General features: G+C 46.0%; 1 pseudogene; it reads right to left on the bottom strand.

The window, feature by feature from the left end:
- Nucleotides 1-2,751: 2,751 nt before the first annotated feature.
- LOC137353240 (U2 spliceosomal RNA) lies at nt 2,752-2,860 on the bottom strand (annotated as a pseudogene).
- Between the last annotated feature and the right edge of the window lie 20,646 nt (nt 2,861-23,506).

Below are 23,506 nucleotides of genomic sequence, written 5' to 3'. Positions count from 1 at the left end.
CCTTAGTATGTCGGACTGCGAAGACGTTACCGAGCCATCTTCTTCCTTCAGGCTGCTGATAACAGAGCTCTCTCTGTGTACCTTTTGGAAGAAGTAACGCGAGCACGTCTCATCCTGCTTGATGGAGCGGACTCTGGACCGGAAGATGATCTTGGAGGCCTCCTTGGCAAAGAGCGAGGCCTGCTGGCTCTTCACCTCTTGGAGGTCCTCCTTGACCTCGACCCCCATTGACTGCAACCGGAGTAGATTTTGCATAATTTTCTGGAGTCGGGACAGTTCCCTCTGTCTCTCTCTCGCCTTCTGAACACCTTTGTGGATGAAGAACCTCTTGATGTTCTCCTTTATCGCTTCCCACCAGTGAACTGGAGACTCAAAGAGGGGTTTCACGGTCCTCCAACCTTTGTAATCCCTTTTGAGTTCCTCAACGTTCTCTGGGGTCAGCAGTGTCGCATTGAGCTTCCACGTCCCTCTGCCAACCCGCTGGTCGTCCTGTAAGTGACAGTCGGCCAGTAAGAGGCAGTGGTCGGAGAAGAACACCGGCTTGACGTCGGTGGATCCGACCGTGACAGCACGGGACACAAACAGGAAGTCAATCCTGGAACGGGCAGACCCGTCCGATCTTGACCATGTGTATCTGCGCTGCGCTCCGTCTGCAGGTTTGCTGAAGACGTCGTGCAGTTTGGCATCCTTAACTGTTTCTACTAGGAATCTGGACGTAGCGTCCAGTTTGCTGTCGTCACTGCCGGATCGTCCAGCCGCATCGATGATGCAGTTGAAGTCACCGCCTAGGATGACCGGCCTGGACGTCGCCAGCAGCAGTGGGAGCTGCTGGAAGACGGTCAGCCGCTCGCTGCGTTGTACCGGGGTGTACACGTTGATCAACCGGAGCGGAGCGTTGTTGTACATCACGTCTGCTACGAGGAGGCGGCCGCCCACCACCTCCTTAACTTCGGAGATGGTGAAGTTACCTCCCCGCAGCAGAATACCCAGGCCGGAGGAACGGCAGTCATTACCCCCCGACCAGATCGATGGCCCGTGGGACCACCATCGCGACCACTGCCTGTAGGTGCTGAGGTGTGGTATTCCACACTCCTGCAGAAACAGTAGGTCAGCTTTGACCTTGGCAAGGTAATCCAAGGTTGAAACACATCGCGTAGTAGATTTAATGCTACGCACATTAATGGAAGCAATTCTTACACCCATTTTTTACTAAAAATTAGTTGTTGCTTCCCATACCATTTGTCCTCGCTAGTCCCAGTCCTTCCCCTTCGGGATGTTCCTGCATACCCATCGTATGCGCAAGCAGTTTCACGTTGGTTGGGCTCAGAAACCCCTCCTGATTTTTCATGCAGGGTTTGTGCCACTCAGGTGACATCGGGGGGGGTCTTGTAGGCAGAGAGGATTGGGTTGTCCTCAGCTGCTTCCATCTGTTCCTCCTCGAAAACATCACAGCTCTCGGTCTCCCGGAGCTCAGGTGCGCCAGACGTGTCTTTGCTCCCGGTGTCGCAGAGCTGAGATGCGTTGGCCACTTTGTTACGTGTGGGGCATTGGGGTTGGGGCACGCTGGGCCCATCACAGCTTCCAGTGCCCGGGGGCTGGGATGCTTTATCATCCATCTCGGAGTTCTGCCGCCTCTTTTGAAGGGGCTGTCGTTCCAGCATTTCCCCGTCCAGTGAAGAGGAGTTGTTGCAGTCTGATTCAGAAGAGAGCCTCCTCTTGCCACTGGTTTGGGTGGTGGCTTTGGGATGTTTTTTCTTTGTGGTTTTCCTCTGGACCACTTGCCACTGACCTGTTTGTCCATCTGCTGCCTCCTCCTCCATTGATTCTGTCTGTGGAGGAGGGGTTTCCGGGCGCTGGGTAGGTGCTGGGTCGTTGGTTTCAGCCGCCTCCCCTTCCTTCTCAGGTTGATGTTCCTCACTGCGGAGAAGGTTGCTGGTCTCCTTTCGAACAGCGGACGCCTTCGTCGAACCTTCTCCCGGCCTTTCCTTGGACCTTGCCGCCTGAGCATAGCTGAGGCAATGTTTGGGACAAGTCTTGTAGAGATGGCCTGCCGCACCGCACAAGTTGCAACACTTAGTCTGCTTACAGTCCTTGGTCGGATGGCCTTCATCCTTGCAGTTCTTGCAAACAACCGTGCTGCAGTTGGCTGCCATGTGACCAGATTTGCCACAGGTGCGGCAAACTCTGGGCTGCCCAGCGTAGACCAAGAAGCCTCGGCTTCCCCTGATAGCGAAGCTGGAGGGAGGGTGGATGATGGCTCCACTGGGATCTACCTTCAAGGTCACCTTGACCTGCCGCTTGCTGGTCCAGATCCCAAAGGGGTCCTTGACATCAGTGCTGCTGCCGGCCACCTCGACGTACCTGGCGAGAAAGGTGAGTACATCCACCACCGGAACATGGGGGTTGTGGAGGTGAATGGTCACCACCCGGTCCCGTTGTGACGGAAGCGTGAAGAGCGGCTCCGCTGTGAGGATCGACAGTGGCGCCCGGTCCCCCTTCTCCTTGAACGCCTTCAGGAACTTGATGCATCCCGCCACGTTCCGGAACGTCACGTCGAAGTATCCACTGCTGGGGAAATCCTGCAGGCAGAAGACGTCCGTCGCTTGAAATCCGCAGCAATCGAAGAGAATTTTCTTGATGAAGAAGGTGCGATCGACCGGTGCATCTCCTTCCTTGTCCTTCACGACCACCCGAACGGTGTTGCACACTCCCTGGCCCGAAGCTCAAAAATTGGTTATAGCCATTTTACTCAAAGCTTCCCCAGGATCAAAAGGCAATGATCATGGTCTCTTCTCAATCAAATAAGCACTGATAAGAACAGATACTGCACTTGATCTGAGCCAAAAGGCCAAGAAGCAATCCACAGATACTTGCTAGAAAATGTAGAGGATCCAACAAGGGAAGGTGCAGTGCTGGACCTAATTCTGGGGAATGAAGCCGGACAGGTGGTTGATGTGTTGGTGGGGGTGCATTTTGGTGATAGCGACCACAACATGGTACAATTTAAGCTTGTTATGGAGAAAGAAATAGACAAGTTGCAAAAAAAGGTTTTGGATTGGGGGAGAGCGAATTTTAGTAAAATAAGTTAGGATCTGGCCAAGGTAGACTGGAAAGAGTGACTTGTCGGGAAATCTACAGAAGAGCAGTGGGGGGCATCCAAAAAGGATATGGGGAGGGTACAGGCCCAACATGTTCCCTCTAGGGTAATAGGTAGGAGCAACAAGCCCAGAGAACCATGGATGACCAGAAACAGTCAGGATACAATGAGTAGGAAAAGAGAGGCTTTTAGCAAATATAAGGAGAGCAAATCAACAGAAGCATTAGTGGAGTACAGAAAGTGTAGTTTGGAGCTTAAGAAAGCAATTAGGAGAGCAAAGAGGGGACATGAGAAAGCTCTGGCTGGTAAAAGTAGGGAAAATCCCAAGATTTTCTATCAGTATATCAATGGGAAGAGGATAACCAGGGAAAGAGTAGGACCCATTAGGGATCAAAGGGGAAATCTGTGGGTGGAGCCAGAGGACATTGGTAGGGTGTTGAATGAATATTTCACATCTGTCTTCATCCAAGAGAATGAGGAAGTAGATATGGAACTCAGAGAGAGAGACTGTGAGGTTCTTGAGCAAATTTTCAGAGGGAGTGACAATGTATTGGAGGTTTTGGCAGGCTTAAAAGTGGACAAATCTCCAGGTCCGGACGTTTTGTGGCCCAGGATGCTGTGGGAGGCGAGCGTGAAGATTACAGGTGCTCTGACCCTAATTTTTACTTCCTCTCTGGCCACCGGGGAGGTGCCAGAGGACTGGAGAACAGCTAATGTGGTCCCACTATTTAAGAAAGGTTGTAGAGATAAGCCAGGGAACTACATACCAGTGAGTCTCATGTCAGTGGAAGGGAAACTATTGGAGAAAATTCTGAAGGAGAGAATCTATCTCCACTTGGACAGGCAAAATTTGATTAGGAATAGTCAGCATGGCTTTGTCAGAGGGAGGTCAGGCCTAACAAATTTGATAGAATTTTTTGAGCATGTGATCAGGTGTGTAGATGAGGGTAGTGCAGTTGATGTCGTCGACATGGATTTCAGAAAAACCTTTGACAAGTTCCCACATGGGAGACTTATCAACAAAGCAAATGCACATGGTATAAAGCGTAACTTGATAAGGTGGATTCAAAACTGACTTAGCTGTAGGAGACAGAGAGTGATGACAGACGGCTGTTTTAATGACTGGAAGCCAGTGTCCAGTGGCATACCACAGGGATCTGTGCTGGGTCCCCTATTGTTTGTCATTTATATAAACGACATAGATGACTATGTGGGGGGTAGGATCAGTAAGTTTGCGGATGACACAAAGATTGGCCGAGTGGTTGACAGTGAGGTTGATTGTCTTGGGTTACAGGAAGATACAGATGGGATGGTCAAATGGGCAGAAAAGTGGCAGATGGAATTTAACCCTGAAAAGTGTGAGGTGATACACTTTGGAAGGAGTAATGTGACACGGAAGTATTCAATGAATGACACTGGGAAGTTCCGAGGAACAAAGGGACCTTGGTGTGTTTGTCCATAGATCCCTGAAGGCAGAAGGGCAGGTTAATGGGACACTTGCCTTTATCAATCGAGGCATAGATTACAAAAGCAAGGAGGTCATGTTGGAGTTGTATAGAACTTTGGTAAGGCCACAGTTGGAGTACTGTGTGCAATTCTGGTCGCCACATTATAGGAAGGATGTGATTGCACTGGAGGGAGTGCAGAGGCGATTCACCAGGATGGTGCCTGGGATGGAACATTTAAGCTATGAAGAGAGGTTGGATAGGCTTGGGTTGTTTTCGCTGGAGCAGAGAAGACTGAGGGGTGACCTGATCAAGGTGTACAAGATTATGAGGGGCATGGAGAGGGTGGATAGGGAGCTGCTGTTCCCCCTAGTTGAAGGGTCAGTTACGAGGGGACACAAGTTTAAGGTGAGTGGCAGGAGGTTTAAGGGGGATTTGAGGAAGAACTTTTTTACCCAGAGAGTGGTGACAGTCTGGAATGCACTGCCTGGGAGGGTGGTATTGGCGGGTTGCCTCACATCCTTTAAAAGGTACCTGGATGAGCATTTGGCACATCTTAACATTCAAGGCTATGAGCCAAGTGCTGGCAAATGGGATTAGGTAGACAGGTCAGGTGTCTTTAATGCATCGGTGCAGACTCGATGGGCCGAAGGGCCTCGTCTGGGCTGTGTAGTCTGTGATTCTGTGATTCTGAAATTAATCTAATAACAATGAGACTTTATCCATTCATTAGCATTCATTGTCTGAAGACTGGCATCTGTGATGCTGGGAACCTCAGGAGGAGGCCAAGATGCATCATCCACTTGGCACTTCTGGCTGAAGATGTTTGCAAATGCTTCATCCTTGTCTTTTGCACTGATGTGTTGGGCTCCTCCATCATTCAGGATGGGGATATTGGTGAAGCCTCCTCCTTTGGTTAGTTGTTTAATTGTCCACCATCATTCGCGACTGCATGTGGCAGGACTGCAAAGCTTTGATCTGAACAGTTGGTTGTGGGATCGCTTAGCTCTGTCTCGAGCACAGTTCACAGTACATCCAAGTTTTGTCAGCTGCACATTTTGAAATTGTGCCCTGTACTCCTAAGTGCAATTCATGAATAGAAATCACAAAAAGCAATGGAATGAGTACCTGTCCCTGGGGAACACCACTGTTTTCTTTCCTCCAACAAAAAAAAAACAACTGTTCACCAACATCTCGGTTTTCTCTCACTTATCCAATTTTATAGACACCCCCCTGCAGACAGACAGGCAGACAGATAGACAGACAGATAGGGAGGCAGGCGCTCCAGCAGACAGACAGACACTCAGGGAGGCAAGTGGTCCCGCAGACAGGCAGACGGCTAAACAGATATTGGATAATTGTATATTGTAACCTGTGGAATTGGTGTATTTGGATTTTCAGAAGGCTTTCAACAAGGTCCCACACAGGAGGTTAGAAAACAAAATTAGAGCATATGGGAATTGGGGGTAATATATTGGCATGGATTGCGAATTGGTTAATGGGCAGAAAACAGAGAGTAGGAATAATTGGATCATTCTCAGGATGGCAGGCTGTTACTAGTGGGGTATCACAAAGATCAGAGCTTGGGCCACAGCTGTTCACAATCCATATTCATGATTTGGATATGTGGGCCAAATGTAATATTTCCAAATTTGCTGCTGGCACAAAACTAGGTGTGAATGTAAGTTGTGAGGAGGATGCAAAAAGGCTGCAATGGAATTTGGAGAGGCTAAGTGAATGGGAAAGAACATGGCAGTCTGAATATAATGTGAATAAGTGTGAAATGATCCACTTTGGTAGAAAAAACAGAAAGGCAGAGTATTTGGCGAGGCGGTGGTGTATTGACCTAGGTACCGGAAATGACAACGGCAAACCCAGCCCTGTCAACCCTGCAAAATCCTCTTTATGAACATTCGGGGGCTTGTGCCAAAATTGGGAGAGCTGTCCCACAGATGCGAGTCAAGCAGCAGCCTGTCATAGTCACATTCACGGAATCATAGGTCCCAGACACCACCATCACCATCCCTCAGTATGTCCTGTCCCACCGGGAGGACAGACCCAGCAGAGGTGGTGACACAGGCCTCATACCTTCGTGGTTTCCTTTCCTAAGATTCAGGACCTTAGTCTCAGAATCAACCATGTCACTCTCCATCTTGATGAAGAATTCTATCATTTTATGGTTGCTCATCCCCAAGGGGACTCGCACAACTAGATTGTCAATTATACCTCTTTCATTATATAATACCCAGTCTAGGATGGCCTGTTCTCTAGTTGGTTCCTCAACATATTAGTCCAGAAAACCATCCCGTATACACTCCAAGAATTCCTCCTCTACGGTATTGTGACTAATTTGATTTGCCCAATCTTTTTTCAGATTAAAGTCAACCGTAATTACAGATGTTCCTTTATAGCATGCATCTCTAATTTCCTGTTTAATGCTTTTCCCAACATCACCACTACAGTTTGGGGGGTCTATATACAACCCCCACTAATATTTTTTGCCCCTTAGTGTTTCTCAGCTCTACCCATACAGATTCCATATCATCAGAACTAATATCTTTCCTCACTATTCTGTTAATTTCCTCTTTAACCAGCAATGCAACTCCACCACCTCTTGCTTTTTGTCTGTCCTTCTTAAATACTGAATACCCCTGGATGTTCATTTCCCATCCCTGGTCACCTTGCAGCCATGTCTCCGTAATCCTGACTATATCATACCCATTTACATCTTCTGTACTCTTTCCAATGCCGTCCCATCTTTCCTCAAGTTCGGCGCCCAGAATTGGACGCAATACTCCAGCTGAGGCTGAACTAGTGTCTTACACTAGTTCAACATAACTTCCTTGCTCTTGTACTCTATGTCTCTATTTATAAAGCCCAGGATATTGCTTTATTAACTGCTCTCTCAACCTGTCCTGGCACTTTTAATGACTTATGCACATATACACCTGGGAAACTCCACTACAAAACTTCCTCTGGCCCAAAAAACATCCATTAACCACTCCTCTTTGTTTCCTGTCACTCAGCCACTTTTGTATCCAGATTGCTACTGTCCCTTTTATTCCACGAGCTACAAGTTTGCACACAGGTCTGTTGTGTGGTACTGTATCAAATGGCTTTTGAAAGTCCCTGTACACTACATCAACAGCATTGCCCTCATTAACCTTCTCTATTACCACCTCAGAAAACTCCAGCAAGTTAGTTCAACACGATTTTCCCTGAAGAATTCCATGCTGGCATTCCTTAATTAACTCACATTTGTCCATGTGACTATTGATTTTGACCCGATTTATTGTTTCTCGAAGTTTTCCCAGCACCAAAGTTAAATTGACTGGCCTGTAGTTGCTGGGCTTATCCTGACACCCTTTTATTTGAACAAGGGTGTAATGTTTGCAGTTCTCCAGTCTCTGGCACCACACCTGAGTCTAAGGAAAATTGAAAAATTATGGCCATATCCAACCTCACTTCCCTCAGTATCCTTGGATGCACCTCATTCAGCCCTGGCGTTTTATCCACTTTAAGTTCACAAAGCCTATCTGGTACTTCCTTTTTATCAATTTTAAACCCCTCTAGAGTCTGACTTACCTCCTCTTTCAACATTGCCTGGGTTGCATCTTTATCCTTGGTAAAGACAGGTGCAAAGTATTGATTTAATACTTCAGCTATGCCCTCTGCCTCCATGTGTAAATCCCCTTTCTGGTCTCTAATCGGTCTCACTCCTCCTTTTACCAACCTTTTACTATTTATATGCCTATCGAAAACTTTGGAATTCCCTTTAATGTTAGCTGCCAGTCTCTTCTCATGCTCTCTGCTTCTCTTATTTGCTTTTTCACTTCCCCTTTGGACCTTCTATATTCAGCCTGGTTCTCAGTAGTATTTTCTACCTCTTTGGCCTCCTTGTCTCGAGAGACAATGGGTAAGCGCCTGGAGGTGGTCAGTGGTTTGTGGAGCAGTGCCTGGAGTGGCTATAAAGGCCAATTCTAGAGTGACAGACTCTTCCACAGGCGCTGCAGATAAAATTGTTTGTTGGAGCTGTTACACAGTTGGCTCTCCCCTTGCGCTTCTGTCTTTTTTCCTGCCAACTGCTAAGTCTCTTCGACTCGCTGCTCTTTAGCCCCGCCTTTATGGCTGTCTGCCAGCTCTGATGATCACTGGCAACTGACTCCCACGACTTGTGGTAAATGTCACAGGACTTCATGTCACATTTGCAGATATGTTTAAACCGGAGATCATGGACGGCCGGTGGGTCTGATACCAGTGACGAGCTCGCTGTACAATGCGTCCTTGGGGATCCTGCCAGGATTTTCTCCCTGGCATCTGTCAGAAGCATACTTTTTCTTCTATATTTTAATCTCTATTTCTTTTGTCATCCAGGGAACTCTGGATTTGTTTTCCCTACATTTCCACTTCCAGGGAACATACCTTGACTGTCCCTGAACTATCTCTTCTTTGAAGGTAGCCAATTGTTCATCTATCAGTTTTCCTGCCAGCTTTCACCCCAGCTCCACTCTTACCCAAAGGAAGTTGGCCTTCCCCCAGTTAATTATTCTTACCCTGGATTAGTCTTTGTCCTTTTCCATCGTCAGCCTCAACCTGACGATACAATGATCACTATCCCCGAAATGCTCTCCTGCCGTGAGTGGCACAGTGGTGCAGTGGTTAGGACCGCAGCTTCACAGCTCCCGTGATCCGGGTTTGGTTCTGGGTACTGCCTGTGCGGAGTTTGCAAATTTTCCCTGTGACTGTGCGGGTTTCTTCCGGGTGCTCCGGTTTCCGCCCACATGCCAAAGACTTGTGGGTTGTTGGCAAATTGGCCATTCTAAAAAAAAAATGCCTCGAGTGTAGGTCGGTGGTAGGAGAATTGAGGGTAGGTGGGGATGTGAGAGGGAAAATGGGATTAATGTCGGATTAGTATAAATGGGTGGTTGATGGTCGGTGCAGACTTGTTGGGCCGAAGGGCCTGTTTCAATGCTGTATGACTCGATGATACTTGGCTCACCTCATTTCCAAGAACCAGGTCTAGCAGTGACTCCTTTCTTGTTGGACTAGCAACATAATGTTGCAGAAAATCTTTCCTGAACACACGCTAGGAACTCTTGCACTTCACTGCTCTTTACACCACTATTATCCCAGTGTATGTTTGGATAATTAAAGTCCCACATTAAAACTACCCTATCATTTTTGCACCTCTCTGTAAATTCCTTGCAAATTTGTTCCTCCATAACCTTCCCACTAGTTGGTGGCCTATAGACAACACTGAGCAATGTAACTGCACCTTTTGTTTTCCTTAGCTCTAGCCAAATTGATTCTGTCCTCGACCTCTCCACACATCCTTCTTCCCCAGCATTGCAATCCTCTACTTAATTAATACCGCCACCTCTCCCCCCCGTTTCCCTTTCCTATCTTTCCTGAACACCTTGTATCCAGGAATATTTAACACCCAGTCCTGCCCTCCTTTGAGCTAGGTCTCTGTTATAACCATAACATCAAATTTCCACAAGGCAATCAACACCTGTACCTCACCAGTCTTATTAACCACGCTCTGTGCATTAACATACATGCACATTAATCCTGACATGTTACCAGTTTTGCTTCCCTCTCAGGTTTCCAACCCCCTGACATGTTAGTTTAAACCCTCCCCAACAGCACTAGCAAATCTCCCTGCAAGGGTATTCGTCCCATTCCTGCTAAGATGCAACCCGTCCATCTCGTACAGGTCCCACCTGCCCCAGAACTGGTTCCAATGTCTTAGAAATCTGATGACCTCCCTCCGACACCAGTTCTCCAGCCACGTGTTCAATTGCTGAATTCTCCTATTCCTATGCTCACTTGCACGTGCTTCAGCATCTGAGGAGTCGTGAATGGTGCTGAACATTGTGCAATTGTCAGCGAACATCCCCACTTTTGACCTCATGATGTTGGGAAGGTCATTGATGAAGCAGCTGAAGATGGTTGAGCCTAGGACACTACCCTGAGGAACTCCTGCAGTGATGTCCTGGAGCTGAGAGGATTCACCTCCAACAATCGCAACTATCTTCCTTTGCGCTAGGTAAGACTCCACCCAGCGGAGAGTTTTTCCCCTGATTCCCATTGACCTCAGCTTTGCTCGGGCTCCTTGATGCCAGACTGAGTCAAAGGCTGCCTTGATGTCAAGGGCAGTCACTCTCACCTCAGCTCTTGAGTTCAGCTCTTTTGTCCATGTTTAAACCAAGGCTGTAATGAGGTCAGGAGCTGAGTGGCCCTGGCGGAACCCAAACAGAGCGTCACTGAGCAGGTTATTGCTAAGCAAGTGACACTTGATGGCACTGTTGATGACACCTTCCATCACTTTACTGATGATAGGGAGTCGGCTGATGGGGCGGTAATTGGCTGGGTTGGATTTGTCCTGCCTTTTGTTAACAGGACATTTCTGGGCAATTTTTCACTTTGTTGGGTAGGTGCCAGTGCTGTAGCTGTACTGGAACAGCTTGAATATGGGCGCAGCAAGTTCTGGAGCACAAGTCTTCAGTACTTTGCCAGCATGTTGTCAGGGCCCATAGCCTTTGCAGTATCCAGTGACCTTCAGTTGGACCCACATTTGTCCTTGCTCATTTTCCTTTTCACATCCCTAAAGAAGCTTTTACAATCCTCCTTTACGTTTCGAGCTAGCTTGCACTCATAATCTCTTTTCCCTTTATCAGTTTCTTGGTCCTCCTGTGTTCGATTCTAAATTGCTCCCAATCCTCGGGCTGACCATTTTTTCTGGTGACCTTATAAGCCACTTCCTTTGACCCAATGCAATCTTTAACTTCTTTTGTTTACAACGGTTGATGCACCTTTCCTGTTGGGTTTTTGTGTCTTGTGTTACGAACAGGTAGTTAATCTTTTTTTTCGAAACAAATTTCTCTGTTTTTCCAACCACCTGTCCGTAAACAGATTAGTGATTGAAGTAAAGTGATTGATAGAAGGTTTAGAGGGGAGATGAGGAAAAATGTTTTCACCCAGAGGGTGGTGGGAGTCTGGAACTAACTACCTGAAAGAATAGTTGAGGCAGGAACCCTCAACTCATTTAAAAGAAGTCTGGATTTGCACCTCAAGTGCTGTAATCTGTAGGGCTGTGGACCAAATCCTGGAAGGTGGGATTAGAATGGGTGGAACATTTTTGGCTGGCACAGACAAGATGGGCCAAGTGGCCTCTTTCTGTGCCATAATATTTCTATGATTCTATGTAGTGACCAGAACTATACACAATTCTCCAGGTGTGGCCAAACCAGCATTTTACACAGTTCCAGCATTACATCCCTGCTTTTGTATTCCATACCTCAGCCAATAAAGGAAAGCAATGCATATGTCTTCTTCATCACTTTATCTACCTGTCCTGCCACCTTCAGGGACCTGTGGACATGCACTCCAAGGTCTCTCAATATCCTCCTGTTTACTGTGTGTTCCCTTGCTTTGTTTTTCCTCCCCAAATGCAGTACCTCACACTTGTCCAGATTGAATTCTATTTGCCACTTTTCCGCCCACGCCACCAAATATTCTGGAGTCTGCAGCTACCGTCTTCACGACCAATAACATGGCCAATTTATGTGTCATCAGCAAATTTCCCAATCATGCCTCCCACAGTTAAGTCCAAATCATTAATATATACCACAAACAGCAAAAGAACCAACACTGAGCCCTTTGGAACACCACTGGAAACCACCTTCCATTCGTAAAAACATCCGTCGACCATTACCCTTTGTTTCCTGTCACTGAGCCAATTTTGGATCCAACTTGCCACATTCCCCTGTATCTTATAGGCTTTTATTTTTCTGACCAGTCTGCCATGTTGGACCTTGTCAAATGTCTTACTAAAATCCGTGTAGACCACATCCACTGCACTAACATCATCAATCCTCCCTGTTACTGCCACAAAAAAATTGATTAAGTTGGAAAGACACAACCATCCCTTAACAAATCCAAGCAGACTATCCTGATTAATCTATGCCTTTCTAAGTGACAGTTTATCCTATCTCTCAGAATTGATTCTAATAATTTGCCCACCACTGAGGTCAGAATGACAGGCCTATAATTATTTGGTCTATCCCTCACACCCTTTTTAAACAACGGTTTAAAATCCTCTGGTACCTCGCCTGTATCTCGTGAGGATTTACAGATGATCCTCACAGTATCCACCAATTCCTGTCTGGCTTCCTTTAACAGCCTGGGATACAATTCATCTGGCCTTGGTGATTTATCCACTTTCAAGGATGTCAGACCCTCTAGTACTTCCTCGCTCATTATACTTATCATATCTAATATTTCACACTCCTCCCCTTTTACTACAACGTCTGCATCATCCCTCTCCTTTGTGAAGACAGAAACAACAAACTCATTCAGAACCCTGCCCACATCTTCTGCATCCATGCATAAGTTCCCTTTTACATCTCTGATAGTTCCTACCCTTTCCTTAGTTATTCTCTTGCTCTTAATGTACTGATAAAACATCTTTGGGTTTTCCTTGATTTTACCTGCCAATAATTTTACATGTCCTCTCTTTGCTTTCCTAATTTCCTTTCTTAGTTCATCCCTGTACTTTCTATACTCCTCTATGCTTTCTAAAGTATTCAGTTTTTTGTGACTGTCATAAGCTTTCCTTTTCTGCTTTATCTTCCCCTGTAAGTTTCTAGATAACTGGGGGATAACATTTGGCAGTACCACCCTTTTCCTTTGTGGGCATATGTCTACAATGTGCCTGTCGTATCTCGCTTTTGAATGATGCCAACTGGTTTGCCACTGATTTTCCTTCATGTATCTGTATCCAGTCCACTTTCACCAGATCACCTCAGCTCCATAAAATTTGCCTTCCACAATTTAAAACTTTTACTCCTGTTCTGTCTTTGTCCTTTTCCATGATTATGTTAAAACTAACTGTATAATGGTCTAGTTTGATCTTAGAGTAGGTTAAAGGTTCGGCACAACATCGTGGGCCGTAGGGCCTGTACTGTGCTGTACTGTTCTCTGTTCTATAATGGTCACTATCTACAAAATCGTCACCCACTGTTACTTCATCCACTTGCCCAGCTTCATTTCTGAAGACTAAATCTAGAATTGCACTCCCTCTTGTTGGGCTTGTTACGTGCTGGCTGAAAAAGCTCTCTTGAATGCAGTTCAAGGATTTCGTCCCCTCTGTGCCCTTCACACTCTTTGTATCTCCATTGATATTAGGGTAGTTGGAATCCCCAAGTATTATTGCCCTACTTGTTTTGCACTCACAAATCTGCTTACATATTTGTTCTTCTATCTCCCTCTCACTATTTGGGGGCTTACAGTATACTCCTAGTAGTGTGGCTGCTGCTTTTTTTATTTCTGAGCTCAACCCATATGACCTCATTTGATGATTCATTTAGCATATTATCCCTCCTCACACCCTAATCATGGAAAAGGACCAATCACCTTACGAATTTCCTGTGATGTCACTGTTCACTTTCTTTTCAAACTCAGGTACACCTGAGCTCCTGTCCGCTGCTCTCCCAGGAGGTAAGTGCTGTAGGCCGCGAACCTTGGGCTTTATTTCACTACTCTCTGCTCTGTGTTCCTTCCGCAGGTGTGGCATCAAGGCACCCCAGTAAAATTGAAGTCAATGGAAATCAGGGGAAAAGCTTTCCATGGGCTGGAGTGATACTAAGCACAAAGGAAAATGGTTGTGTTTGTGGGAGACAAATCTTCTCAGCCCCAGGATGTTGCTGCAGGAGTTCCTCAGGGCAGTGTCCTAAGCCCAACCATCTTCAGCTGCTTTGACAATGACCTTCCCTCCATCAGAAGGTGAAAAGTGGGAATGTTTGCTGATGATCGCACTGTGTTCAGTCTCCTTGGCACCTTCTCAGATACTGAAGCAGTCCATGCCTGCAGGTAGCAAGTCTTGGACAACATCCAGGTTGATAAGTGACAAATAACATTCGGAACACACAAATGCCAGGAAATGACCATTTTCAGCAAGAGAGGATCTAGCTATCTCCCTTAACATTCAACAGCATTACCATCACTGAATCCTCAACCATCAGCATCCTGGGGGTTACCATTGATCAGAAATTTAACTGGACCAGCCCTAGAAATACAGTAGCTTCAAGAGCAGTTCAGAGGCTGGGAATTCTGCGGTGAGTAACTCACCTCCTGACTCCCAAAGCCTGTCCACTGTCTACTAGGCACAAATCAGGAATGTGATGGAACACTCTCCACTCGCCTGGATGAGTGCAGCTCCAACAACACTCAATAGGCTTGACACCACCCAGGATAAACCAGCACCAGCAAGTTCCCCTCTGGGTCACACACCTTCCTGACATGGAACTGTATCACAGTCCCTTCACTGGTAATGGGTCAAAATCTTGGAACTCCATAGCTAACAGCACTGTGAGTGTACTGACACCATACAGACTGCAGTGGTTCAAGAAGGCTGCTCACCATCAGCATTTCAAGGGTAATTAGGGATGGACAATAAATGCTGGCCTTGCCAGTGATGCCCATGGCCCCTGGATGAATATTTTACTGTTGATTTATTTAAAGCTTTTTTCTCTTAGGGTCCTCTGGTTCTCCCTCCTTCTCTTTCACTGTCGTCCCTTGGTTTAATTACACAGCAGCTCCGTCCCCCTCTGCACCTAATTCCCACTCTCAACAATTCCACATTTAAAGACTTCACTCTTTTTACAATTCACTCTGTTTCGCAGTTCACTGTCTCTCTGACCTTGAGCCCTCTCGCTTCACTCTAGTTCTTGTTCAGAATTTAATTGTTTCACTTTATTGTTCCAAATGTAGAAGTTTATCTTTAATAATCATTTCTTTTTCACTGGAATTCTATTTTCATTAAATTCAAACTCTGAACAAACTGAACTTTAAGAAAAATTACCAAGCTGACTTATTTGTTCTTCAATGACTTGTTCTGTTCAACCCAGTTCAATAAAATCTGTTCGAACAATTTACTTTATCCTGACAATATCTCAAACTTGTCCTTTCCTCATAGGATTTCTATTTAGATGATTTTTGAATATTTTGTTGAAGAATTTAGTTTTGTAAATTTTTCCCGAGTTCTCCTCACAGTCAGACAGAAAGTTTAACTGTTGTGTTTTCAAGCAACAACATCTTTATTTGAAAAGCCATTGTGACAGGATTTTGGGTTTTAATCCAGTCACAAATCTGTTTGTGATGCCTTGTGGCTGCAGCTGTCATGTGACCTGCCAGGGGATGACCTCACTGCTGATGATGACCTCATAATTGGCCCAGTCCTGTCGCTGTGGGTTGATGTTCAAATTCCTTCAAAATTATTTTCAAAGAAACAATCAAAATTAGTCGATATATATAAGTTAGATTTTACAAATCTGTGCTCTGGAAATTTATTAAACTGGTACAAAATTTTCTTCCCAGCAAAGTTGAAGCCCATGGAATAAAAGGGATTGTGGGAGCATGGATATAAAGTTGGCTGTGTGACAGGAAACAGAGAGTAATGATGAACGTTTGTTTTTTTGGACTGGAGGAAGGGATACAGTGGAGTTCCCTGTGGAAATGTGAGTTCACACTGCCTCTGAATTTCATATGTCTTGGTTTGTTTGTGGGATCAGCAGACTATGGGCTGAGTTTTACCAGCTTGCCGTCAATCTCAGCAACGAGCTTTAAAAATGGGCAGACCGCCCGTCATGGAGCCGCTGTGATATTGAGTGTGGCGGCTCATTATCATATACACGATGCGCATGCCCCCCTCCCACCTGCAAATGATGTGGAGGGGGTGGGATTCCCAGCACCGGAATCGGCGTCAGGTCGGATGAGGAGCAGGTGCTGGGGCCCGATTTAAAGGGCAGGCAGCCCTGCTTACTTTCATCAGCTGATAAAATAACCTTGTAGCTGCAACTTAAATTATTTAGACTGTGCATTGACCAGTTAAGTTGAAGGACATGGCAGAGGGGCAATACAGGGTGTCCTTTTCTGATTGGCAGGATATGATGAGTGGAGCGATGGCATGGTAGCTAAATTTGCAAATCACATAAAGATAGGAATGAATGTTGTGAAGAGGACATAAGGTGGTTGCAAACCAATATAGATAGGTTAAGTGAGTGGGCAAAAATCTGGCAGATGGAGTGTAATGTGGGAAAATGTGAAGTTGTTCACTTTGCAGGAAGAATAAAAAAGCAGAGTATTACTTAAGCGCAGAACGACTGCAGAATTCCAAGGTGCAAAGGGATCTAGGTGTTCTAGTGCATGAGTCACAAAAAGCTAGCATGTATGTACAGCGGGTAATAAAGAAAGCTAATGGAATGCTATTCTTTATTGCGAGAGGAATTGAAAACAAAAGTGCGGATCTTAGGCTTCAGTTATACAGGGCATTGGTGAGACCACATCTCGAATACTGTGTGCAGTTTTGGTCTCCTTATTTAAGGACTGATGTAATTACATTGGAGACAGTGCAGAGGAGGTTTACTAGAGGATACCTGGAATGAGTGGGTTGTCTTCCAAGGAAAAGTTGGAGAGACTGGGCTTGTTTTCATTGGAGTTTAGAAGAGTGAGAGGAGACTTGATAGAAGTTTAGAAGATCCTGAACGGTCTTGACAAGGTGGATGTGAAGATGATGTTTCCTCTTGTAGGTGAGTCCAGAACTAGAGGGCACTGTTTTAAAATTAGGGGTGGTCCTTTTAGAACAGAGACGAGGAGAAATTCTTTCTCTCAGAGGGTTGTGCGACTTTGGAAGTCTCTGCCTCAGAAGGTGGTGGAGGCGGGGTCACTGAATATTTTTAAGGCGGAGGTAGATAGATTCTTGTTAGGCATGGGAATCAAGGGTTATCAGGGAATTTGAAACACAAATAGATCAGCTATGATCTTATTGAATGACAGAGCAGGCCCGAGGGGCCAAATGGCCTACTTCTGATCCTAATTTGTATGTTCATGTGTTCTTGCTGCTGCACCAGGCTTGATTCCCTCTTAGATAAACCTACAACTTCCCTCTGTGCCTCTCGTAGCATCCACAAAAGGCTCATTGAGGCACTTGGTGCTGGCTCATTATGAGCAGAAACCCCAATTGCCACATCCTACACTTTCATCTAACTTCCCACTCAGTGCAGCTCCCACTAGAGGCTAGTGTTGCCAAAGTCCTTCCTGTCCAACTCACCCCTCCCACTGCTGACCTTGCAGACTCTGCTCTCACCACCTCTTTGTGCATTTCCCTCGAGAATTACTGTGCATTTGTGAACAAGGCCCTTGTTATCCATGAACGCATTGTGTCTGCTTGCATTGACATCATGGCCTTACTGGAAACCTGGCAGAGGGGTGATGACACCTTCCCCCTAACTGCTGCCTCCCTGCCTGGCTATACCTTCCACCACCTGTCCCACTGAGACTATCGTGGTGACAATGTGACACTAATCACCAGATCACACTATGGTCTGACCCCCTACTCATCTGGCACTTTCTCCTCCTTTCAGCATCTCATCTTGTTCTCACCTCTCATTCAAAATCCTCATTCTCGACCACCCTCCCAAGTATGATAAAAATTTTATCACTGAGATATCTTAATTGCTTTTCTCCCACAGCTTCTGAACTGAACGATTTCTCATCCTCGGTGATTTCAACCTTCATCTCAACTCATCATTCTCTCTCTGCTCTGAGTTCACTGCCTTCTTATCCTCCCAAAATCTCTCCCTCCATATAAACTCCCCAACCCATATTCACAGCCACTACATTGATCTTGTCATCTCACGTTAACTTGTTGGTCCTATCCTCTTAATCACAGATAAGATCAGCTCTGATAATTTTCCTTATATCATCCTGCACCCACATCCCCCTTCCATTCCCAACCTTACCTCCTTCTGTAACTGTGCCTGGGAAAAAACTATCCCCAATTCACTCACAATTGCACTTTCAAAGTCTCAACTCTCCAGCCTTTCGCCATCCATTTGGCACAACATTTCAGCAGCTACTGATTTGCTCGACTACATCCTCACCTCCACCTTTGCTGCTTTGGTCCCCAGTGAAAATATTGGGAGGGAGTGAGAAAAAAAGGGGATTACAGACCTGTTAGCCTTACATCAGTTGTTGGGAAAATGCTTGAATCTATTCTGAAGGATATGATAAAGGACACTTGGGCAATAATGATCTGATTGGGCATAGTCAACATGGATTTATGAATGGGAAATCAGGTTTGATGAACCTGTTGGAGTTTTTTGAGGATGTTACTGATAGAATTGATAAAGGGGAGTTAGTGGATGTGGTGGACTTGGATTTTTGGAAGGCTTTTGATGAAGTCCCCGACAGGAGGTTGATTAGCAAAATTAAAGAGGCAATATACTGGCATGGATTAAGGACTGGTGAACAGGCAGAAAGCAGAGAATAGGAATAAATGCGTCATTCTCACATTGGCAGGCTGCGACTAGTGGGGTACTGCAAGGATCAGTGCTTGGGCCCCAGCTGTTCATAACATATATCAATGATTTGGATGTGAGTACCAAATGTAGTATTTCCAAGTTCGCGGATGACACAAAACTAGGTGGGAATGTGTGTTGTGAGGAAGATGAAAAGCGGCTTCAAGGGGATTTGGACAGACTTAGTGAGTGGGCAAGAACGTGGCAGATGGAATATCATGTGGAAAAGTGTAAGGTTATCCTCTTTGGTAGGAGGAATAGATGTGAAGAGTATTTCTTAAATGGTAAGAGATGAGAAAGTGTTGATGTACAAAGGGACCTGGGTGTCCTTGTCAATAAGTCACTGAAAGCTAAAATGTAGGTGCAGCAAGAAATTAGGAAGGCTAATGGTATGTTAGCCTTTATCACAAGAGGATTTGAGTACAGGAGTAGTAAAGTCTTGCTTCAATTGTATGGAACGTTGGTTAGACTGCACCTGGAGTACTGTGTGCAGTTTTGATCCCCTTACCGTAGGAAGGATATTATTGCCATAGAGGGAGTGTAACGAAGATTCACCAGACCTTTTCCCGGGATGGTGGGTCTGTCCTATGAAGAGAGATTGGGGAAACTGGGCCTGTATTGTCTGGAGTTTCGAAGAATGAGAGGTGAACTCATTGAAACCTCCAAAATACTTAAAGGGATAGACAGGGAGATGCAGCTAAGATGTTTCCCCTGGTTGGGGAGTCTAGAACCAGGGGACACAATTTCAAAATAAGGGGGAAGCCACTTAGGACAGAGATGTGGAGAAGTTTCTTTAAACAGAGGGTTGTGAATCTTTGGAATTCCCTACTGCAGAGGGCTGTGGAAGCTCAGTCATTGAGTATGTTGAAAGCAGATGTTTAAAGCAATGTTTCATTGCAGCAGCTTTTTCGGGAGCAGAGAGTGCGAGCGAGTGAACAGCTGGGAAGGTCAGTTTAAGGTAAATTTAATTTCCTTTTGTTTTCGGCGGAGACCAGGGGGCTGCTGGGTAAGTAAAACCCTATATATTTGGGCCATTTAAAATAACTTGCCTTTCATTGCAGCAGCTTTTTCGGGAGCAGAGTGCGAGCGAGTGAGCAGCTGGGAAGGTCAGTTTAAAGTAAATTTAATTTCCTTTTGTTTTCGGCAGAGACCAGGGGGCTGCTGGGTAAGTAAAACCCTATATATTTGGGCCATTTAAAATAACTTGCCTTTCATTGCAGCAGCTTTTTCGGGAGCAGAGAGTGCGAGCAAGTGAGCAGCTGGGAAGGTCAGTTTAAAGTAAATTTAATTTCCTTTTGTTTTCGGCAGAGACCAGGGGGCTGCTGGGTAAGTAAAACCCTACATATTTGGGCCATTTAAAATAACTTGCCTTTCATTGCAGCAGCTTTTTCGGGAGCAGAGAGTGCGAGCGAGTGAGCAGCTGGGAAGGTCAGTTTAAAGTAAATTTAATTTCCTTTTGTTTTCGGCGGAGACCAGGGGGCTGCTGGGTAAGTAAAACCCTATATATTTGGGCCGTTTAAAATAACTTGCCTTTCATTGCAGCAGCCTGTTCGGGAGCAGAGAGTGCGAGCGAGTGAGCAGCTGGGAAGGTCAGTTTAAAGTAAATTTAATTTGCTTTTGTTTTCAGCCGAGACCAGGGGGCTGCTGGATAAGTAAAACCCTATATATTTGGGCCGTTTCTGAACCCGAGACACTGCACCTGTAGTGTCTCCCACCCGCCCTCCTCCTCTAACCAAAAAAAAGGACTCGGTGGTGTGTAGATAAGGTAAGGCTTTTTCTATTTCTCTTTTTTTTTATCGTGTGATTGGTAAAAAACTTTACGTTCCTTTTTCATTTAACTAAGTTTAAGCTTAAGATTAAAAATGGCAGGAGATCTCAGACCCGTGACATGCTCCTCTTGCTCAATGTGGGAGCTCAGGGACATGGCTGATGTCCCTGACTCCTTCACGTGCAGGAAGTGTGTCCAGCTGCAGCTCTTGTTAGACCGCATGACGGCTCTGGAGCTGCGGATGGACTCACTTTGGAGCATCCGCGATGCTGAAGAGGTCGTGGGTAGCACGTTTAGTGAATTGGTCACACCGCAGATTAGGATTGCTGAGGGAGAAAGGGAATGGGTGACCAAAAGGCAGAGAAAGAGCAGGAAGGCAACGCAGGTGTCCCCTGCGGTCATCTCCCTCCACAACAGGTATACCGTTTTGGATACTGTTGGGGGAGATGGCTCACCAGGGGAAGGCAGCAGTAGCCAGGTTCATGGCACCGTGGCTGGCTCTGCTGTTCAGAAGGACGGGAAAAAGAGTGGAAGGGCTATAGTCATAGGGGATTCGATTGTAAGGGGAGTAGATAGGCGGTTCTGTGGTCGAAAACGAGACTCCCGAATGGTATGTTGCCTCCCAGGTGCACGGGTCAGGGATGTCTCAGATCGGCTGCAGAACATTCTGAAGGGGGAGGGTGAACAGCCAGTTGTCGTTGTGCACATAGGCACCAATGATATAGGTAAAAAATGGGATGAGGTCCTACAAGCAGAATTTAGGGAGTTAGGAGCCAAGTTAAAAAGTAGGACCTCAGAGGTAGTAATCTCCGGATTGCTACCAGTGCCACGTGATAGTCAGAGTAGAAATAAAAGAATAGTCAGGATGAATGCGTGGCTTGAGAGATGGTGCAGGAGGGAGGGGTTCAGATTTTTGGGACATTGGGACCGGTTCTGGGGGACGTGGGACTATTACAAATTGGACGGTCTACACCTGGGCCGGACTGGAACCAATGTCCTTGGGGGTGCTTTTGCTAACGCTGTTGGGGAGGGTTTAAACTAATGTGGCAGGGGGATGGGAACCAAATGAGGTCAGTGGAGAGTAAGGATGTAGTAACTAAAGCCAGAAAGGAACTAGATAATGAAGTCAGCGTGACTAAGGGAAAGAGTAGGCAGGGAGCAGTTGATGAAAGCAAAGGGACTGGTGGTCTGAGGTGTATTTGTTTTAATGCAAGAAGTGTAGTAGGTAAGGCAGATGAACTTAGGGCTTGGATTAGTACCTGGGAGTATGATGTTATTGCTATTACTGAGACTTGGTTAAGGGAAGGGCATGACTGGCAACTAAATATCTCAGGATACCGATGCTTCAGGCGGGATAGAGAGGGAGGTAAAAGGGGTGGAGGAGTTGCATTACTGGTCAAAGAGGATATCACAGCTGTGCTGAAGGAAGGCACTATGGAGGACTCGAGCAGTGAGGCAATATGGGCAGAACTCAGAAATAGGAAGGGTGCGGTAACAATGTTGGGGCTGTACTACAGGCCTCCCAACAGCGAGCGTGAGATAGAGGTACAAATATGTAAACAGATTATGGAAAGATGTAGGAGCAACAGGGTGGTGGTGATAGGAGATTTTAATTTTCCCAACATTGACTGGGATTCACTTAATGTTAGAGGTCTAGATGGAGCAGAATTTGTAAGGAGCATCCAGGAGGGTTTTCTAGAGCAGTATGTAAATAGTCCAACTCGGGAAGGGGCCATACTGGACCTGGTGTTGGGAAATGAGCCGGGCCAGGTGGTTGACGTTTCAGTAGGGGACTACTTTGGGAATAGTGATCACAATTCCGTAAGTTTTAGAATACTCATGGACAAAGACGAGAGTGGTCCTAAAGAAAGAGTGCTAAATTGGGGGAAGGCCAACGATACCAAAATTCGGCAGGAGCTGGGGAATGCAGATTGGGAGCAGCTGTTTGAAGGTAAATCCACTTTTGATATGTGGGAGGCTTTTAAAGAGAGGTTGATTAGCGTGTAGGAGAGACATGTTCCTGTGAAAATGAGGGGTAGAAATGGCAGGATTAGGGAACCATGGATGACAGGTGAAATTGTGAGACTAGCTAAGAGGAAAAAGGAAGCACACATAAGGTCTAGGCGTCTGAAGAAAGACGAAGCTTTGATAGAATATCGGGATTGTAGGCACAATCTGAAACAAGGAATTAAGAGGGCTAACAGGGGTCATGAAATATCTTTAGCAAACAGGGTTAAGGAAAATCCCAAAGCCTTTTATTCATATATAAGGAGCAAGAAGGTAACTAGAGAAAGGATTGGCCCACTCAAGGACAAAGGAGGAAAGTTATGCGTGGAGTCTGAGAAAATTGGTGAGAATCTAAATGAGTACTTTGCATCGGTATTCATCGAGGAGAGGGACATGACGGATGTTGAGGTTAGGGACAGATGTTTGATTACTCTAGGTCAAGTCGGCATAAGGAGGGATGAAGTGTTGGGTATTCTAAAAGGCATTAAGGTGGACAAGTCCCCAGGTCCGGATGGGATCTATCCCAGGTTACTGTGGGAAGCGAGAGAGGAAATAGTTGGGGCCTTAACAGATATCTTTGCAACATCCTTCAACACGGGTGAGGTCCCGGAGGACTGGAGAATTGCTAATGTTGTCCCCTTGCTTAAGAAGGGTAGCAGGGAAAATTCAGGTAATTATAGACCGGTGAGCCTGACGTCAGTGGTAAGGGAAGCTGCTGGAGAAGATACTGAGGGATAGGATCTATTCCCATCTGGAAGAAAATGGGCTTATCAGTGATAGGCAACATGGTTTTGTGCAGGGAAGGTCATGTCTTACCAACTTAATAGAA

Source organism: Heterodontus francisci, chromosome 40, assembly GCF_036365525.1.
Source record: "Heterodontus francisci isolate sHetFra1 chromosome 40, sHetFra1.hap1, whole genome shotgun sequence".
Taxonomy (NCBI): Eukaryota; Metazoa; Chordata; class Chondrichthyes; order Heterodontiformes; family Heterodontidae; genus Heterodontus; species Heterodontus francisci.
The sequence above is the reverse complement of the archived record's forward strand: the minus strand, read 5'-3'. Positions and strand labels throughout refer to the sequence as shown.